The sequence below is a fragment of the Cherax quadricarinatus genome, chromosome 52 (genome assembly GCF_038502225.1).
Source record: "Cherax quadricarinatus isolate ZL_2023a chromosome 52, ASM3850222v1, whole genome shotgun sequence".
NCBI classification, from domain to species: domain Eukaryota; kingdom Metazoa; phylum Arthropoda; class Malacostraca; order Decapoda; family Parastacidae; genus Cherax; species Cherax quadricarinatus.
Window position 1 is genome coordinate 28,541,058 of NC_091343.1, and position 21,200 is coordinate 28,562,257.

General features: G+C 43.7%; 1 protein-coding gene across 2 annotated transcripts in view; it reads right to left on the reverse strand.

The window, feature by feature from the left end:
• Window positions 1-15,138, reverse strand: part of LOC128696863 (uncharacterized) — a 167,915-nt gene extending 152,777 nt beyond the window's left edge. Inside the window, exon 1 of one of the 2 annotated variants that reach the window (XM_053788293.2) lies at window positions 15,001-15,138. The gene's annotated coding sequence lies outside the window, so the exon portion shown is untranslated. The remainder of the gene's footprint in view (window positions 1-15,000) is intronic. The other variant, XM_070096219.1, reaches the window with a different exon arrangement.
• Window positions 15,139-21,200: the final 6,062 nt, after the last annotated feature.

A 21,200-nucleotide genomic window follows, 5' to 3' on the forward strand; every position in this document is an offset into this window, starting at 1 on the left:
GTGACCCTGGCTCTCACAAGATGGTGACCCTGGCTCTCCCAAGATGGTGACCCTGGCTCTCCCAAGATGGTGACCCTGGCTCTCCCAAGATGGTGACCCTGGTTCTCCCAAGATGGTGACCCTGGCTCTGCCAAGATGGTGACCCTGGCTCTCCAAAGATGGTGACCATGGCTCTCCAAAGATGGTGACCATGGCTCTCCCAAGATGGTGACCATGGCTCTGCCAAGATGGTGACCCTGGCTCTCACAAGATGGTGACCATGGCTCTCCCAAGATGGTGACCCTGGCTCTCCCAAGATGGTGACCCTGGTTCTCCCAAGATGGTGACCCTGGCTCTGCCAAGATGGTGACCATGGCTCTCCCAAGATGGTGACCATGGCTCTCCCAAGATGGTGACCATGGCTCTCCCAAGATGGTGACCATGGCTCTGCCAAGATGGTAACCCTGGCTCTCACAAGATGGTGACCATGGCTCTCCCAAGATGGTGACCATGGCTCTGCCAAGATGGTGACCCTGGCTCTCCCAAGATGGTGACCATGGCTCTCCCAAGATGGTGACCCTGGCTCTCCCAAGATGGTGACCCTGGCTCTCACAAGATGGTGACCATGGCTCTCCCAAGATGGTGACCCTGGCTCTCACAAGATGGTGACCCTGGCTCTCCCAAGATGGTGACCCTGGCTCTCCCAAGATGGTGACCCTGGCTCTCCCAAGATGGTGACCCTGGCTCTCCCAAGATGGTGACCCTGGTTCTCCCAAGATGGTGACCCTGGCTCTGACAAGATGGTGACCCTGGCTCTCCCAAGATGGTGACCATGGCTCTCCCAAGATGGTGACCATGGCTCTCCCAAGATGGTGACCATGGCTCTGCCAAGATGGTGACCCTGGCTCTCACAAGATGGTGACCATGGCTCTCCCAAGATGGTGACCATGGCTCTCCCAAGATGGTGACCCTGGCTCTCCCAAGATGGTGACCCTGGCTCTCCCAAGATGGTGACCCTGGTTCTCCCAAGATGGTGACCCTGGCTCTCCCAAGATGGTGACCCTGGCTCTCCCAAGATGGTGAGCATGTCTCTCCCAAGATGGTGACCCTGGCTCTCCCAAGATGGTGACCCTGGCTCTCCCAAGATGGTGACCATGGCTCTCCCAAAATGGTGACCCTTGCTCTCCCAAAATGGTGACCCTGGCTCTCCCAAAATGGTGACCCTGGCTCTCCCAAAATGGTGACCCTGGCTCTCCCAAAATGGTGACCCTGGCTCTCCCAAGATGGTGACCTTGGCTCTCCCAAGATGGTGACCCTGGCTCTCCCAAGATGGTGACCATGGCTCTCCCAAGATGGTGACCCTGGCTCTCCCAAGATAGTGACCATGGCTCTCCCAAGATGGTGACCATGGCTCTCCCAAGATGGTGACCCTGGCTCTCCCAAGATGATGACCATGGCTCTCCCGAGATGGTGACCTTGGCTCTCCCAAGATGGTGACCATAGCTCTCCCAAGATGGTGACCCTGGCTCTCCCAAGATGGTGACCATGGCTCTCCCAAGATGGTGACACTGGCTCTACAAAGATGGTGACCATGGCTCTCCCAAGATGGTGACCCTGGCTCTCCAAAGATGGTGACCCTGGCTTTCCAAAGATGGTGACCCTGGCTCTCCCAAGATGGTGACCCTGGCTCTCCAAAGATGGTGACCCTGGCTCTCCCAAGATGGTGACCATGGCTCTCCAAAGATGGTGACCATGGCTCTCCCAAGATGGTGACCATGGCTCTCCCAAGATGGTGACCATGGCTCTCCCAAGATGTGACCATGGCTCTGCCAAGATGTGACCACGGCTCTCCCAAAATGGTGACCCTGGCTCTCCCAAAATGGTGACCCTGGCTCTCCCAAGATGTGACCATGGCTCTCCCAAGATGTGACCACGGCTCTCCCAAGATGTGACCATGGCTCTCCCAAGATGTGACCCTGGCGCTCACAAGATGGTGACCATAGCTCTCCCAAGATGGTGACCAGGGGGCTCACAAGATGTGACCATGGCTCTCCCAAGATGTGACCACGGCTCTCCCAAGATGTGACCATGGCTCTCCCAAGATGTGACCCTGGCGCTCCCAAGATGGTGACCAGGGGGCTCCCAAGATGTGACCATGGCTCTCCCAAGATGTGACCATGGCTCTCCCAAGGTGTGACCATGGCTCTCCCAAGGTGTGACCATGGCTCTCCCAAGGTGTGACCATGGCTCTCCCAAGATGTGACCATGGTTCTCCCAAGATGGTGACCATGGCTCTCCCAAGATGGTGATTATGGGTCTCCCAAGATGTGACCATGGCTCTTTCAAGATGGTGACCATTGCTCTCCCAAGATGGTGACCATGGCTCTTCCAAGATGGTGACCATGGCTCTCTCAAGATGTGATCATGGCTCTTCCAAGATGGTGACCATGGCTCTCCCAAGATGTGACCATGGCTCTTCCAAGATTGTGACCATGGCTCTCCCAAGATGTGACCATGGCTCTCCCAAGATGTGACCATGGCTCTCCCAAGATGTGATCATGGCTCTCCCAAGATGTGACCATGGTTCACCCAAAATGGTGACCAGGGCGCTCCCAAGATGGTGGCAATGGCTCTTCCAAGATGGTGACCCTGGCTCTCCCAAGATGGTGGCAATGGCTCTTCCAAGATGGTGACCCTGGCTCTCCCAAGATGGTGACCAGGGCGCTCCCAAGATGTTACCATGGCTCTCCCAAGATGTGACCACCATGCCTCTCCCAAGATGTGACCCTTGCTCTACCAAGATGGTGACCATGGCGCTCCCTAGATGGTGACCCTGGCTCTTCCAAGATGGTGACCCTGGCTCTAACAAGATGGTGGCCGTGGCGCTCCCAAGATGGTGACCCTGGCTCTTCCAAGATGGTGACCATGGCTCTCCCAAGATGTGACCATGGCTCTTCTAAAATGGTGACCCTGGCTCTCCCAAGATGGTGACCATGGCTCTTCCAAGATGCTGACCATGGCTCTTCCAAGATGGTGACCATGGCTCTCCCAAAATGATGACCATGGCTCTTCCAAGATGGTGACCATGGCTCTTCCAAGATGGTGACCATGGCTCTTCCAAGATGGTGACCAAGGAGCTCCCAAGATGTGACCATGGCTCTCCCAAAATGGTCACCCTGGCTCTTCCAAGATGGTGACCATGGCTCTTCCAAGATGGTGAACATGGCTCTTCCAAGATGGTGACCATGGCTCTTCTAATATGGTGACCATGGCTCTCCCGAGATGGTGACCATGGCTCTTCCAAGATGGTGACCATGGCTCTTCCAAGATGGTAACCATGGCTCTTCCAAGATGGTGACCATGGCTCTCCCAAAATGATGACCATGGCTCTCCCAAGATGGTGACCATGGCTCTTCCAAGATGGTGACCATGGCTCTTCCAAGATGGTGACACTGGCTCTTCCAAAATGGTGACCATGGCTCTTCCAAGATGGTGACCATGGTTCTCCCAAGATAGTGACCATGGCTCTCCCAAGATGGTGACCCTGGCTCTCCCAAGATGGTGACCCTGGCTCTCCCAAGATGGTGACCATGGCTCTCGCAAGATGGTGACCATGGCTCTCCCAAGATGTGACCATGGCTCTCCCAAGATGTGACCACGGCTCTCCCAAAATGGTGACCCTGGCTCTCCCAAAATGGTGACCCTGGCTCTCCCAAGATGTGACCATGGCTCTTCCAAGATGGTGACCAAGGGGCTCCCAAGATGTGACCATGGCTCTTCCAAGATGGTGACCATGGCTCTCCCATGATGGTGACCCTGCCGCTCCCAAGATGTGACCATGGCTCTCCCAAGATGTGACCATGGCTCTCCCAAGATGTGACCATGGCTCTCCCAAGATGTGACCATGGCTCTCCCAAGATGTGACCATGGCTCTCCCAAGATGTGACCATGGCTCTCCCAAGATGTGACCATGGCTCTCCCAAGATGTGACCATGGCTCTCCCAAGATGGTGGCCATGGCTCTTGCAAGACGGTGACCCTGGCTCTCCCAAGAAGTGACCATGGCTCTCCCGAGATGGTGACCATGGTTCTCCCGAGATGGTGACCATGGCTCTACCGAGATGGTGACCATGGCTCTACCGAGATGGTGACCATAGTTCACCAGAGTGGCAACCCTTGCTAACCAAGAGTTGGTAACCCTGGTTCACCAAGAGTTGGTAACCTTGGCTCTCCAAGAGTTGGTAACCCTGATTCACCACGAGTTGGTAACCCTGGCTCCCCAAGATTTGGTAACCCTTGGTCACCAAGAGTTGGTAACCCTGGTTCACCAAGAGTTGGTAACCCTGGCTCACCAAGAGTTGGTAACCCTTGGTCACCAAGGGTTGGTAACCTTTGGTCACCAAGATGGTAACCCTGGCTCACCAAGAAGGTAACCCTGGCTCACCAAGATGATAGCCCTGGCTCACCAAGATGGCAACTGTGGCTCACCAAGATGGTAGCCCTGGCTCACCAAGATAGTAACCCTGGCTCACCAAGATGGTAGCCCTGGCTCACCCTGATGGTAACCCTGGCTCACCAGGACAGTAACCCTGGCTCACCAAGATGGTAACCCTGGCTCACCGAGATGGTAACCCTGGCTCACCAAGATGGTAACCCTGGCTCACCAAGATGGTAGCCCTGGCTCACCAGGACAGTAACCCTGGCTCACCAAGATGGTAGCCCTGGCTCACCAATATGGCAGCCCTGGCTCACCAAGATGGTAGCCCTTGCTCACCAAGACGGTAACCATGGCTCATTAGGACAGTAACTCTGGCTCACCTGGGCAGTAACCCTGGCTCACCAAGATGGTAGCCCTGGCTCACCAGGACAGTAACCCTGGCCCACCAGGACAGTAACCCTGGCTCACCAGGACAGTAACCCTGGCTCACCAGGACAGTAACCCTGGCTCACCAGGACAGTAACCCTGGTTCACCAAGATGATAGCCCTGGCTCACCAAGACAGTAACCCTGGCTCACCAGGACAGTAACCCTGGCTCACCAGGACAGTAACCCTGGCTCACCAGGACAGTAACCCTGGCTCACCAGGACAGTAACCCAGGCTCACCTGGACAGTAACCCTGGCTCACCAGGACAGTAACCCTGGCTCTCCAGGACAGTAACCCTGGCTCACCAGGATAGTAACCCTGGCTCACCAGGACACTAACCCTGGCTCACCAAGATGGTAGCCCTGGCTCACCAGGGCAGTAACCCTGGCTCACCAGGACAGTAACCCAGGCTTACCAGGACAGTCACCCTGGCTCTCCAGGACAGTAACCCTGGCTCACTAGGACAGTAACCCAGGCTCACCAGGACAGTAACCCTGGCTCACCAGGACAGTAACCCTGGCTCACCAGGACAGTAACCCTGGCTCACCAAGATGGTAGCCCTGGCTCACCAAGATGGTAACCCTGGCTCACCAATATGGCAGCCCTGGCTCACCAAGATGGTAGCCCTGGCTCACAAAGACGGTAACCATGGCTCATTAGGACAGTAACTCTGGCTCACCTGGGCAGTAACCCTGGCTCACCAAGATGGTAGCCCTCGCTCACCAATATGGCAGCCCTGGCTCACCAAGATGGTAGCCCTGGCTCACCAAGACGGTAACCATGGCTCATTAGTACAGTAACTCTGGCTCACCTGGGCAGTAACCCTGGCTCACCAAGATGGTAGCCCTGGCTCACCAGGACAGTAACCCTGGCTCACCAGGACAGTAACCCTGGCTCACCAGGACAGTAACCCTGGCTCACCAGGACAGTAACCCTGGCTCACCAGGACAGTAACCCTGGCTCACCAGGACAGTAACCCTGGCTCACCAAGATGATAGCCCTGGCTCACCAGGACAGTAACCCTGGCTCACCAGGACAGTAACCCTGGCTCACCAGGACAGTAGCCCTGCCTCACCAGGACAGTAACTCGGGCTAACCAGGACAGTAACCCTGGCTCACCAGGACAGTAACCCTGGCTCTCCAGGACAGTAACCCTGGCTCACCAGGACAGTAACTCTGGCTCACCAGGACAGTAACCCTGGCTCACCAGGACAGTAACCCTGGCTCACCAGGACAGTAACCCTGGCTCACCAGGACAGTAACCCTGGCTCACCAGGACAGTAACCCTGGCTCACCAGGACAGTAACCCTGGCTCACCAGGACAGTAACCCTGGCTCACCAGGACAGTAACCCTGGCTCACCGGGACAGTAACCCTGGCTCACCAGGACAGTAACCCTGGCTCACCAAGACAGTAACCCTGGCTCACCAGGACAGTAACCCTGGCTTACCAGGACAGTAACCCTGGCTTACCAGGACAGTAACCCTGGCTCACCAGGACAGTAACCCTGGCTCACCAGGACAGTAACCCTGGCTCACCAGGACAGTAACCCTGGCTCACCAGGACAGTAACCCTGGCTCACCAGGACAGTAACCCTGGCTCACCAAGATGAACTTGAGAAAACAGTTACTGACTATACTTACTAAGACAACTTACATACCCACTAACTGCCCGTAACTGAACGATATAACTTCTTGATTTGACACGTTTTCCCTGAATAATAATAATAATAATAATAATAATAATAATAATAATAATAATAATAATAATTATATCTTTATTTACTACAAGTACATGTACAAGGTATACAGACCATAGTTGACATCAATGACATACTACTATATAGAAAGCCGCTTGTTATGCTGAGCATTTCGGGCAAATTAGGTCAGTGTCCCAGGATGCGACCCACATCAGCCCACTAACACCCATGTACCTATATACTGATGGGTGAACATAGACAGCAGGTGTAAAGAAACACGCCCAGTGTTCCTACCCTGGCTGGGAATCGAACCCAGATCCTCGCCGTGTGAAGCGAGAGCTTAACCCCCCATCCCCCCAGAGCGCTCCAAATACATTACATACTCATTTATTAAACAATAAGAGACTCCTCTCACCAGTGGTTTAAGACGGATATCCTTGGTATTGTTTATCTCTCTCTAAGACTAAGATGCCAGTGCTTTTATAATGCTCAAATACTTTGCGTTTATTAGGAGATAAAACGTGACACTGGTCCTCTTGCGACATTTACTCTGATAAAGTAGTGTACAATCTGCAGCAACTGGTAGGTAAATTATGTTACTTTATACCAGTCTGAGAGGCAAACATCACAAGCATGCATCCACGCAGAGTTGTTAGGAAGTGGAATATAGCTTTAAGCAGAGGTTTGATAAAGCTCATGGTTCAGGGAGAGTTACCCAGTAGCGACGAGTGAAGAGGCGGGGCCAGGAGCTATGACTCGACCCCTGCAACCACAACTAGGTGAGTAAACACACACACACACACACACACACACACACACACACACTGAGCTGTAGGCGGAGCCAGGAGCTGAGTCTCGACCCCTGCAACCACAATTAGGTGAGTACACACACACACACACACACACACACACACACACACACACACACACATAATATTTAAAACACAAGGCTATTTACGAACATAGGCAAACTATAGGCTAGCAAATTCAAGTTTATGAATATTGGGAAAATGGCAAGATCAGAAAAAGATTAGACTCCGGGGATTATTATAATCATGGGGAAGAGCTAAACCCGTAGGATTATACAGCACCTGGGGGGGATGGAAGGTATTCAGGCTTAATTCAGGGAACTGGAGCACGGATCCAATTCCCTAGATCAAGAGCTCCTCACTAGCGTCAAGGAACCTCCCTTGAGGAGATTGATAATGTGGACAGCGATACAAAGAGACTAGATACAGGTACAGTTACGACACACATGAGTTATGATGTCAGGAAGTACATTTTTACCGTCAGGAAAGTCAGGAAACTGAATTATCTGGAATACGTGGGAGGCTGACTCCACCACCACACATACTGCGCAACCACCACCAGCCATCACCAACACTACCACTGTGAAAGTTAAGACACATGTGCAACATCTGGATATCTTTATTGTAGACGTTTCGCCATCCAGTGGCTTTATCAATACAGATTCTAGGACATAATAGGAAGACAGTAGAACTATATACTGTCTTCCTATTATGTCCTAGAATCTGTATTGATAAAGCCACTGGATGGCGAAACGTCTACAATAAAGATATCCAGATGTTGCACATGTGTCTTAACTTTCATATTGTCGCTATTTTATACCTTTCTTGCACAACACTACCACTGCTATTATTACCACCACAATTATCACTACTATGACACCACTATCAAATACCACTGCTATTATTACCACCACAATTATCACTAATATGACACCACTACCAGAATCACTACTCCGTCATCACTACCAGCACTTCCATCTACAACCACTGGCACTCGTAGCAACAATGACACTATTACTGCCACTGAAAATACTACCATCACTAACACCATTATTACCAGTGGCACCACAACCATCACATACAATATTACCACTAACGCCAGTACTGCCACTGACACTACATCACTAACACAATTACCAACACCACTACCGAAATTGATTATTCCCTCTAGCACCACTATAGTTACAAACACCATTATTGCCAATGAAACAATAACTAGCATCATCAGCAATGGAAACTATCACCATTGACATCATTAAAATCACCATCCCCCCACTTTCAACTACCATCACAATTACCGTCATATATGCTAGTTGAGATAGCGGCGGTTTCAGCATGAAAGTCCAATTTAAAAAAAAAACATAAAATATATAAAAATAACAAACACAAAGCCTAATTACACTCAAAAATAACTGTGTGAAGCCAAAATAAATGGCATTTTCTAGTTATTCCAAGGACACCCGTTATTTACAGAACTCTAAAAACCAAACTTCATTTTAATCAAGCCTATAAATACAAAATTTACATCCTATCGGATAAGGCATTCTCCAGTAATACTTCTAAATCAAAGCATTCCATTTTTTTTTTACCAATTTCATAAAAAAATCAAATTTGGACTTAAACAGCCTGTCGTCCTCATGGAAATACTTCAGCATTAAAATTCTGAAGTCCATAAGACAAGGACATTTTTTTAGATAGTCAATAACATTTTTACACAATTGACAAACTGGGATTTATACAGAGCAATAACGAGAATATTGGTGTCCAGAAAACACACCAAGACAGTTATTATTATTATTATTATTATTATTATTATTATTATTATTATTATTAATTATTATTATTATTATTACTATTATTATCAAGGGGGACCGCTAAATCCATAGGATAGGCAGTTAAGTTGAAGCTGATCACAAAGTTACATTCACTAGTTATTGCTAAGATTTCAACTAATTTAGGTTTTATAAATTCTGTACAATAGCAATTTTGCCTCTACACAAACTGAAATTAAAGGCAATATCTTGGTCATAAAATGCATCATATATGTACTGAGGCCATTCATGAGATGTTTTCAAATATATTTAGTTGCACATCGGAGAGAGGAGCTTACGACGACGTTTCGGTCCGACTTCGACCATTTACAGGTGTATTGTCCCAGTCACGGTATTGTGCCTTTCTTGTTTTTTTTATATTTAGGTAGCTTAAACGGGAATCAAAATATCACAGTTTTACCTAACACTGGCAGATGTGAGTAAATTTCACCCTCTGTCAGAGTCAAAATAAGAGGCACCTTTTCAAAATATTTGAAATAAGCCAGCAAATTTTGGAAGTATCAGAGCCTTTCCAGGATGCTGTAAAAAAGTCCTATATCTTCAGTCAATGAGCAGCTTCACATGCCAGTTGTTCCAAGAATCTTGAACTAGTTACCATACCAGCGATGAAAATTTAAAGCCGAGTGGGCAAGGTCTTGTGATATATGAAAAATACAAACGAGAAGCTTGAGGAAGAATAAAAAAAAAACTGGGTACGTATTTGAAGGCATTCCATCGAGAATATCTATTTTCCCAAAATGTGATGGCATGTGACATGTCTTAGATCCAAGAAAATGTGCAGGCCAGAATGAATAACAAACTAGAAATACTAAATTTAGCAGATAGAGTAAGACAGCTGATGGTCATGCACACACAAATGCTAATATTCACTATAGATTGAATGTCTCTGATTTAATTAAGATTTGGAACCAAAGCCAGTATGGTACTAGAAGTGAACACAGTATGACAGTAGCCACTCTAGGTGGCCAGGACTAAACCACCTTCAACTATACAGTAATAGAAGAATGGAAAGTGTTTGCCTGATCATGTCAAGGTCAGTGTTAGTTGAAACCAGTTTAAGAAGAATTTAGGAATACCTTGTGAATGAACCTACAGAAATTCACAAGAGAGATTTCTTGTATTATTAAGAACCATACTGTAATGTATTCATTAATATTTGCTGTTCTTACTGTTACTATTAAGACTGAGGATAAAACGGCAATTATAACTAAGAATAATATCTGTTTAACGATACGTTCAAGTAGAAAAAAGAGAGTTAACTGTTATAATAATGAAACTAATCTTCATTTAAATCTTTTAATCAAATAAGTGATATTTTCATTTTAATATTCAAGTAAATAATTGTTCATGTGATATAAATACTCGAGATATTTTTATTGTTGTTCATTATATTTGGTATTTTACTTTACATAATATTAAAGTTATATAGTTGACCATGTATGGACCAGCAACTATTACAGCAGTAAACGTCACTGACTGGAGTTTACCATCGGGAAATAGACAGATCGGTCAGTGCTTTCCTACAGAAAATAAAACAAAAGTAAAGCCTCAACAATAGACATTGTTCTATTATATGTAAGCATATCACTGCAGAGAGACTCAGTAGTCCGTGGATAATGATAGCATCCACAGGTCTATTGATAAAAAACATATAAAAACTGTATAGACTGGGATTAATAACTATAAAAGAGATTAAAAAATGTATATCGGTACTTATCAATGTAATAAGTTTAAACATGTGTATTATACTAGCAGGTTTAATAGTGTAAAGATGATTCTGTAAAATATATGCAAAACACAATCCCAAATCCTGCACTCGCGAAAATTAACCAAACCAGAGATACTGTCATAACTAAATTCATGAAACACACTTCTAGCCTGCTGACACAGCCAATATACTTAATGATTTCTACTTAAGGATCACGTCTAGCTTGTAAAATCACAAGTTCCAATGTTGAAGAAAGTGACTACGTGATTGAAGTTTTCCCAAACTCAATCTAATTCCAACTAATCCTACTGGTGTCAATTTTAATAAATTCCTTAAAAGAAAGGCAGGTAATTTAGCTAACTTGTGACCACTAATGAATAAAAACAAAAACTCCTGTAATATAACCCACCATTTCAACATTATTCAACAAATCATCATAAACCAAAACTTTGCCAACAATTATTAAGATAGTGAAGGTTATCCCAATACAAGAAGGAAACCCAATCTATGTAAACAACTATAATCTAATATCAAACATGCCACTGTCATTAAAAATCTTCGAGAATTAATACATATTATACACAAATAACCCGCACATAAAAGAGAGAAGCTTACGACAACGTTTCGGTCCGACTTGGACCATTGACAAAGTCACACTAACCAGAGTTGGAGCAGGACGGCTATATATAGGCAGGAAGAGGTGGTGGTAGTAGTGGTAGTAGTAGCAGTAGTAGTACAAGAGTTGTATATAATACCGACAAGATGAAATTAAGACACATGCACAACACCCGGGCATCCCCATCATAGACGTTTCGCCATCCAGCCAGCCAGTCCTTTTTCTGTCTTTTCTCAGTTGTTGTTTGATAAATATTTAGAGTAACTAGAGAAAACACTTCGTCTTGTGCACCAAAACTGAAGGAAATCGGACGGTAAACCAAAAGGCAACATTTAATTGCCTGGTCTCCCCCTCAAATCGGCCTATTGTAAGTGGTGCCTCAGAACTGTTCTCGACTCACTTCTTTTTCTCATATACATAAATGATTTTCTCAATGCATCTGAATTACTTGAATCTATTCTGTTTGTTGATGGTAACTTCTGTCATTTCCCAGTTAAAATTAATTTCTCTCAGTTACACAGTTAATGAATAACGACCAATAATCTCATTCTTGAATTAACAAGACAATATGAATGAGTTAGAAAAGTTCCATCGATACCATGCCTAACCCTTCTAGGGTAGGGTAGGTGCCTGAGCCCGAGCCTTTAGCTCATAAGACTGTCATTCCCATTTGCCCCCTTGGGGCGGGGATGGTAGACCAGAGAGGCCTAGCTTGTGGCTAGGCCTGGGGACAGTTGGTTCCAAAGATGAGGAGGTATTTGTGCCTCCTCCCATGGGAGACTTAGGTCTCAGACACTCCCTAAAGAGGGAGCCAAGGCCGGGCCACCACTTGGAAAAGGCCCGGGCCGGGAGAATACCGGCTAATCTTTAATAATAATAATAATAATAATAATAATACAAAGGTCCAACTACATACAATTGATAATATTTATCAGTTTGTAAGACGAACCGAGGGAAAATTCTTAAACCTGTCCTTTGACTCCTGTACTTTGACTACAATTTAAAATTCAGTATCCACATTTGGCACATAAGTATCTCCCAATCAGTAGTTATCCTAATATTCTTTACTATTTACCTCAAACAGCACTACTTTGTACTGCTCTCTAATATATCCTCACGTTACCTGTGGTATCTGAGCTGCGTATCAACTAGGTCACCTAAAACCAGTAACTCAAAAAGCGTCTGCAAGAACGATACCACAATATAGTACCAGACAACACACTTCCTCACTGTTTTCAACTTACTGAATATACATAATTTTCACTCATACTCCTGTGTATACTATATATACAGAACAATAATTTCTGATACAAATTCTGCTCTGAAACTCTTCCTTAATAGTTGCAAGTGAACTCAGACGTAACACAAGACACAAGAATCTCTTGATATCTTCAGTGTGACTCAACCTATGTAAAGTATCGATGAACATAATAATATCCTGAAATTGGGAACTCCTTGTCTGAAGGTACCAAAACTTCCTTAACAGCCAATCACTTCAATAGTTAAAAATCACTTCATTGCTTCAATGTGCGTTTAAAAGCATTATATTGTGTCAAACAAATATTAAACTCTGCTGTTTTCATCAAATTCATCCAGTTTATCTTTAAGTCCCACATGTTATTAGATGCATGAGATCGATACCATGCCTAACCCTTCTAGGGTAGGGTAGGTGCCTGAGCCCGAGCGTTTAGCTCATAAGACTGTCATTCCCATTTGCCCCCTTGTGGCGGGGATGGCAGACCAGAGAGGCCTAGCTTGTGGCTAGGCCTGGGGACAGTTGGTCCCAAAGATGAGGAGGTACTTGTGCTTCCTCCCATGGGAGACTTAGGTCTCAGACACTCCCTAAAGAGGGAGCCAAGGCCGGGCCACCACTTGGAAAAGGCCCGGGCCGGGAGAATACCGGCGAATATTTAATAATAAGATGCATGAACTATCTCATCATTTAATAATATAAGTAACTAGTGTTACTCACTTTGCTAAACTTGATCTTCTTGTGATTTTTATGAATTCAGTAAATTTTAAGAATAGAATATGCTAACTTTTACCCAAGATGCTATGAATTTTTTTGTCTTCAGTTTATGGTATGTCCTGTGCAGTAATAGTGAAATTTAGATTAGAATATAGATTCTAATCTAAATTTCACTAATCTAAATTTCCCCATTACTGCAAAGGACATATAATAAACTGAAGACAAAAAAAAAATGCATAGCATCTTGGGTAAAAGTTAGCATATTCTATTCTTAAAATTTTCTCAGTTAATTCATAAAAACCACAAGAAGACTAAGTCTAGCAAAGTGATACTAGTTACATTACAATATTAAATGATAGGATAGTTGATGCATCTAATAATATGTGAGAATTTAATAACCTCACAAATGATATAGCGAATTGTTTTTGGTAAATTTCCAACAAACTCTACTTAAAAACCCAGTAGTAATTATGATATAAAATACATTTTAAGGCTTCCCGAAATTCTCTGCATAACTTTGGGCTTTGATAAAGTAAGTTACTAATACTACCATATCCGAACCAACTGTAATCCGTTCTTTATAAAAATCAAGTTTATGAAGGACCTCAATGGAAATAAGACACTGATCTGGGTGGCTTATCTTAGCTAATTTGCATACGTGCTATGTGAGATTTGTTAAAATTTAAGTATGTGTAATATACGTAATTTATTAACTTACTGTCATCCCCAAACTGCACTTTTTGCCTCTCTAATATTAAAATTAATTCAAGACAATGATCCCCCTCAAGGGAGGTTCCTTGACGCTGGTGAGGGGCTCTTGATCTAGGAATTGGAACTGTGCTCCAGTTCCTTGAATTAAGCCTGAATACCTTCCACATTCCCTCCACAGGCGCTGTATAATCCTATGGGTTTAGCGCTTCCCCTTGATTATAATCAAGACAATGATGTTAATAACCCCAAAGGAAATCAAGGAACCCAGCGGAAATAAGTCACTGACCTATGTTTGGTTATCCTAGTTAATTTGCGCTATGTATGATAATTCCACTTACGTGTACCTGCCTAAATAAACTTACATTATCAGGGAACACTAAGGTTATGGAAGTAAGTCACTTTGACTTTTTTGGGGTTATCCCAGGTTCTCTACACATATGCTGCTGTATACGATAATCTATATAACTGTATTTGTGTATACCTGGATAAACTTACTGTTCAGGCGTTGCAGTGAGCGAAGTAAATAACAGGGATGCAACAGCTGAACGAATATCACTCATCTGTGGAGCATCATTTACCACATCCATCTGAAGCTATCATTCTAGGTGTGTCAGAAGGTAGTATAAGATTTCCCTCAAGTAAAATGGCGAAGTAAAGAAAAAAGGGGAAAGGGAAAAGTCTAACAGAACAATTGTCGATCACATGGCAACAACACGGAAAATTAGTGCATAATACGTATAGAGAGACAAATAACATTATACACGTAGGATACATTATAACAGTGCTAAAAGTGAACTTCAAGAAGCTTACTCACTTTAAGTAACTCACAGTAAAGGGACGAGGGAAAGTTGTCGGCCACCAGCAACCAAATAAAACATCAGACTCACACCACCCTGACACTCACCACTAACACTCACCACTAACACCCACCACTGGCGCTCCCCACTGGCGCTCACCGCCACAACATTACTCAGAAACATGACGTAGTGAGATAGCAGCAACAAGTTGCCAGATCCCTCCATTAAATTATTGACAGTGATTTGAGAGCCGATTGTCTTGTAATTTTTAAAATAGAGAGTGAAACGAGTACAGTTTAACTTAATATCAGTTAGAGGAAATTAAAATATGCTCAACTGATAAAGTCACTCTGACATTAATTAATGGGTTGACTTAGGTATCTTTACGGGGTTACTATGTGAGATTATTTTAATTTGTGTAATGACAGGATTTTACACTTTTTTCTGTTCCGTTTATGCATAATCAAAGAAATGGTGAGCTGACGAAGCATTCAAGACTTATTTTGCCCAAGTATCTCCTTTATCAAGGGTCCTTGATGCCGGCGAGAGGTTCTTGATATAAAAGAACTGAACTGTTCCTTTCCCTCGTTAGATCGAACTTGATTACCTTTTTAGTTTCAAGTGCTGCATGACCCCTGCGGGTTTAGTGCCCCCTCGCCAATGAATGCATCAAATTTGGCCAGTAATTAAAAACTTGGAAATAATACATGAAAATATTACTCAGTTCCACTGCCTGACCTTTATTCGTCAAGCATAAAGAAAGACTTATAAAAGAAAATGTAGTTAAACGAGCAATAAAAATGAAAATATCAAAATGAAAGGTAATGTCTTAGTCAAGTTACTACTGTGAATCACTGAGAGGTAAGGTTTGTCTTAGTCAAGTTACTACTGTGAATCACTGAGAGGTAAGGTTTGTCTTAGTCAAGTTACGACAGTGAATCACAGAGAGGTAAGGTTTGTCTTAGTCAAGTTACTACTGTGAATCACGGAGAGGTAAGGTTTGTCTTAATCAAGTTACTACTGTGAATCACTGAGAGGTAAGGTTTGTCTTAGTCAAGTTACTACTGTGAATCACTGAGAGGTAAGATTTGTCTTAGTCAAGTTACTACTGTGAATCACTGAGAGGTAAGGTTTGTCTTAGTCAAGTTACTACTGTGAATCACTGAGAGGTAAGGTTTGTCTTAGTCAAGTTACTACTGTGAATCACTGAGAGGTAAGGTTTGTCTTAGTCAAGTTACGACTGTGAATCACTGAGAGGTAAGGTTTGTCTTAGTCAAGTTACTACTGTGAATCACTGAGAGGTAAGGTTTGTCTTAATCAACTTACTACTGTGAATCACTGAGAGGTAAGGTTTGTCTTAGTCAAGTTACGACTGTGAATCACTGAGAGGTAAGGTTTGTCTTAGTCAAGTTACGACTGTGAATCACTGAGAGGTAAGGTTTGTCTTAGTCAAATTACGACTGTGAATCACTGAGAGGTAAGGTTTGTCTTAGTCAAGTTACGACTGTGAATCACTGAGAGGTAAGGTTTGTCTTAGTCAAGTTACTACTGTGAATCACTGAGAGGTAAGGTTTGTCTTAGTCAAGTTACTACTGTGAATCACTGAGAGGTAAGGTTTGTCTTAGTCAAGTTACGACTGTGAATCACTGAGAGGTAAGGTTTGTCTTAGTCAAGTTACTACTGTGAATCACTGAGAGGTAAGGTTTGTCTTAATCAACTTACTACTGTGAATCACTGAGAGGTAAGGTTTGTCTTAGTCAAGTTACGACTGTGAATCACTGAGAGGTAAGGTTTGTCTTAGTCAAGTTACGACTGTGAATCACTGAGAGGTAAGGTTTGTCTTAGTCAAATTACGACTGTGAATCACTGAGAGGTAAGGTTTGTCTTAGTCAAGTTACGACTGTGAATCACTGAGAGGTAAGGTTTGTCTTAGTCAAGTTACTACTGTGAATCACTGAGAGGTCAGGTTTGTCTTAGTCAAGTTACGACTGTGAATCACTGAGAGGTAAGGTTTGCCTTAGTCAAGTTACTACTGTGAATCACTGAGAGGTCAGGTTTGTCTTAGTCAAGTTACTACTGTGAATCACTGAGAGGTAAGGTTTGTCTTAGTCAAGTTACTACTGTGAATCACTGAGAGGTAAGGTTTGTCTTAGTCAAGTTACGACTGTGAATCACTGAGAGGTAAGGTTTGTCTTAGTCAAGTTACGACTGTGAATCACTGAGAGGTAAGGTTTGTCTTAGTCAAGTTACTACTGTGAATCACTGAGAGGTCAGGTTTGTCTTAGTCAAGTTACGACTGTGAATTACTGAGAGGTCAGGTTTGTCTTAGTCAAGTTACTACTGTGAATCACTGAGAGGTAAGGTTTGTCTTAGTCAAGTTACGACTGTGAATCACTGAAAGGTAAGGTTTGTCTTAGTCAAGTTACGACTGTGAGTCATTGAGAGGTAAGGTTTGTCATAGTCAAGTTACTACTGTGAATCACTGAGAGGTAAGGTTTGTCTTAGTCAAGTTACTACTGTGAATCACTGAAAGGTAAGGTTTGTCTTAGTCAAGTTACGACTGTGAATCACTGAGAGGTAAGGTTTGTCTTAGTCAAGTTACGACTGTGTATCACTGAGAGGTAAGGTTTGTCTTAGTCAAGTTACTACTGTGAATCACTGAGAGGTCAGGTTTGTCTTAGTCAAGTTACGACTGTGAATTACTGAGAGGTCAGGTTTGTCTTAGTCAAGTTACTACTGTGAATCACTGAGAGGTAAGGTTTGTCTTAGTCAAGTTACGACTGTGAATCACTGAAAGGTAAGGTTTGTCTTAGTCAAGTTACGACTGTGAGTCATTGAGAGGTAAGGTTTGTCTTAGTCAAGTTACTACTGTGAATCACTGAAAGGTAAGGTTTGTCTTAGTCAAGTTACGACTGTGAATCACTGAGAGGTAAGGTTTGTCTTAGTCAAGTTACGACTCTGAATCACTGAGAGGTAAGGTTTGTCTTAGTCAAGTTACGACTGTGAATCACTGAGAGGTAAGGTTTGTCTTAGTCAAGTTACTACTGTGAATCACTGAAAGGTAAGGTTTGTCTTAGTCAAGTTACGACTGTGAATCACTGAGAGGTAAGGTTTGTCTCAGTCAAGTTACGACTGCGAATCAATGAATGGTAAGGTTTGTCTTAGTCAAGTAACGACTGTGAATCACTGAGAGGTAATTTTGTCTTAGTAAAGTTACGACTGTGAATCACTGAGAGGTAAGGTTTGTCTTAGTCAAGTTACGACTGTGAATCACTGAGAGGTAAGGTATGTTTTGGTCAAGTTACTACTGTGAATCACTGAAAGGTAAGGCTTGTCTTAGTCAAGTTACGACTGTGAACCACTGAGAGGTAAGGTTTGTCTTAGTCAAGTTACGACTGTGAATCACTGAAAGGCAAGGTTTGTCTTAGTCAAGTTACGACTGTGAATCACTGAGAGGTAATTTTGTCTTAGTCAAGTTACGACTGTGAATCACTGAGAGGTAAGGTTTGTCTTAGTCAAGTTACGACTGTGAATTATTGAGAGGTAAGGTTTGTTTGGTCAAGTTACGACTGTGAATCACTGAGAGGTAAGGTTTGTCTTTCTCAAGTTGCGACTGTGAATCACTGAAAGGTAAGGTTTGTCTTACTCAAGTTACGACTGTGAATCACTGAAAGGTAAGGTTTGTCTTACTCAAGTTACGACTGTGAATCACTGAGGGGTAAGGTTTGTCTTAGTGAAGTTACGACTGTGAATCACTGAGAGGTAAGGTTTGTCTTAGTCAAGTTACTACTGTGAATCACTGAGAGGTAAGGTTTGCCTTGGTCAAGTTACTACTGTGAATCACTGAAAGGTAAGGTTTGTCTTGGCCAAGTTACGACTGTGAATCACTGAGAGGTAAGGTTTGCCTTAGTCAAGTTACTACTGTAAATCACTGAGAGGTAAGGTTTGTCTTGGCCAAGTTACTACTGTGAATTACTGAGAGGTAAGGTTTGTCTTGGTCAAGTTACTACTGTAAATCACTGAAAGATAAGGTTTGTCTTAGACAAGTTACGACTGTGAATCACTGAGAGGAAAGGTTTGTCTTGGTCAAGTTACTACTGTGAATCACTGAGAGGTAAGGTTTGTCTTGGTGAAGTTACGACTGTGAATCACTGAAAGGTAAGCTTTGTCTTGGTCAAGTTACGACTGTGAATCACTGAGAGGTAAGGTTTGTCTTAGTCAAGTTACGACTGTGAACCACTGAGAGGTAAGGTTTGTCTTAGTCAAGTTACGACTGTGAATCACTGAGAGGTACGGTTTGTCTTAGTCAAGTTACGACTGTGAACCACTGAGAGGTAAGGTTTGTCTTAGTCAAATTACGACTGTGAATCACTGAAAGGTAAGGTTTGCCTTAGTCAAGTTACTAATGTGAATCCCTGAATGGTAAGGTTTGTCTTAGTCAAGTTACGACTGTGAATCACTGAAAGGTAAGGTTTGTCTTAGTCAAGTTACGACTGTGAATCACTGAGAGGTAAGGTTTGTTTTGGTCAAGTTACTACTGTGAATCACTGAAAGGTAAGGTTTGTCTTAGTCAAGTTACGACTGTGAATCACTGAGAGGTAAGGTTTGTCTTAGTCAAGTTACGACTGTGAATCACTGAGAGGTAATTTTGTCTTAGTCAAGATACGACTGTGAATCACTGAGAGGTATGGTTTGTCTTAGTAAAGTTACGACTGTGAATTACTGAGAGGTAAGGTTTGTTTTGGTCAAGTTATGACTGTGAATCACTGAGAGGTAAGGTTTGTCTTACTCAAGTTACGACTGTGAATCACTGAAAGGTAAGGTTTGTCTTACTCAAGTTACGTCTCTGAATCACTGAGAGGTAAAGTTTGTCTTAGTCAAGTTACGACTGTGAATCACTGAGAGGTAAGGATTGTCTTAGTCAAGTTACTACTGTGAATCACTGAAAGGTAAGGTTTGTCTTGGCCAAGTTACGACTGTGAATCACTGAGAGGTAAGGTTTGTCTTAGTCAAGTTACTACTGTGAATCACTGAGAGGTAAGGTTTGTCTTGGCCAAGTTACTACTGTGAATCACTGAGAGGTAAGGTTTGTCTTGGTCAAGTTACTATTGTGAATCACTGAAAGGTAAGGTTTGTCTTAGTCAAGTTACGACTGTGAATCACTGAGAGGAAAGGTTTGTCTTAGTCAAGTTACTACTGTGAATCACTGAGAGGTAAGGTTTGTCTTGGTCAAGTTACGACTGTGAATCACTGAAAGGTAAGGTTTATCTTGTTCAAGTTACGACTGTGAATCACTGAGAGGTAAGGTTTGTCTTAGTCAAGTTACGACTGTGAACCACTGAGAGGTAAGGTTTGTCTTAGTCAAGTTACGACTGTGAATCACTGAGAGGTAAGGTTTGTCTTGGCCAAGTTACTACTGTGAATCACTGAGAGGTAAGGTTTGTCTTGGTCAAGTTACTACTGTGAATCACTGAAAGATAAGGTTTGTCTTAGACAAGTTACGACTGTGAATCACTGAGAGGGAAGGTTTGTCTTGGTCAAGTTACGACTGTGAATCACTGAAAGGTAAGCTTTGTCTTGGTCAAGTAACGACTGTGAATCACTGAGAGCTAAGGTTTGTCTTAGTCAAGTTACGACTGTGAATCACTGAGAGGTAAGGTTTGTCTTAGTCAAGTTACGACTGTGAATCACTGAGAGGTAAGGTTTGTCTTGGTCAAGTTACGACTGTGAATCACTGAGAGGTAAGCTTTGTCTTGGTCAAGTTACGACTGTGAATCACTGAGAGGTAAGGTTTGTCTTAGTCAAGTTACTACTGTGAATCACTGAGAGGTAAGGTTTGTCTTAGTCAAGTTACGACTGTGAATCACTGAGAGGTAAGGTTTGTCTTAGTCTAGTTACGACTGTGAACCACTGAGAGGTAAGGTTTGTCTTAGTCAAGTTACGACTGTGAATCACTGAAAGGTAAGGTTTGTCTTAGTCAAGTTACTACTGTGAATCCCTGAGAGGTAAGGTTTGTCTTAGTCAAGTTACGACTGTGAATCACTGAAAGGTAAGGTTTGTCTTAGTCAAGTTACTACTGTGAATCACTGAGAGGTAAGGTTTGTCTTAGTCAAGTTACGACTGTGAATCACTGAAAGCTAAGGTTTGTCTTAGTCAAGTTACGACTGTGAATCACTGAGAGGTAAGGTTTGTCTTAGTCAAGTTACTACTGTGAATC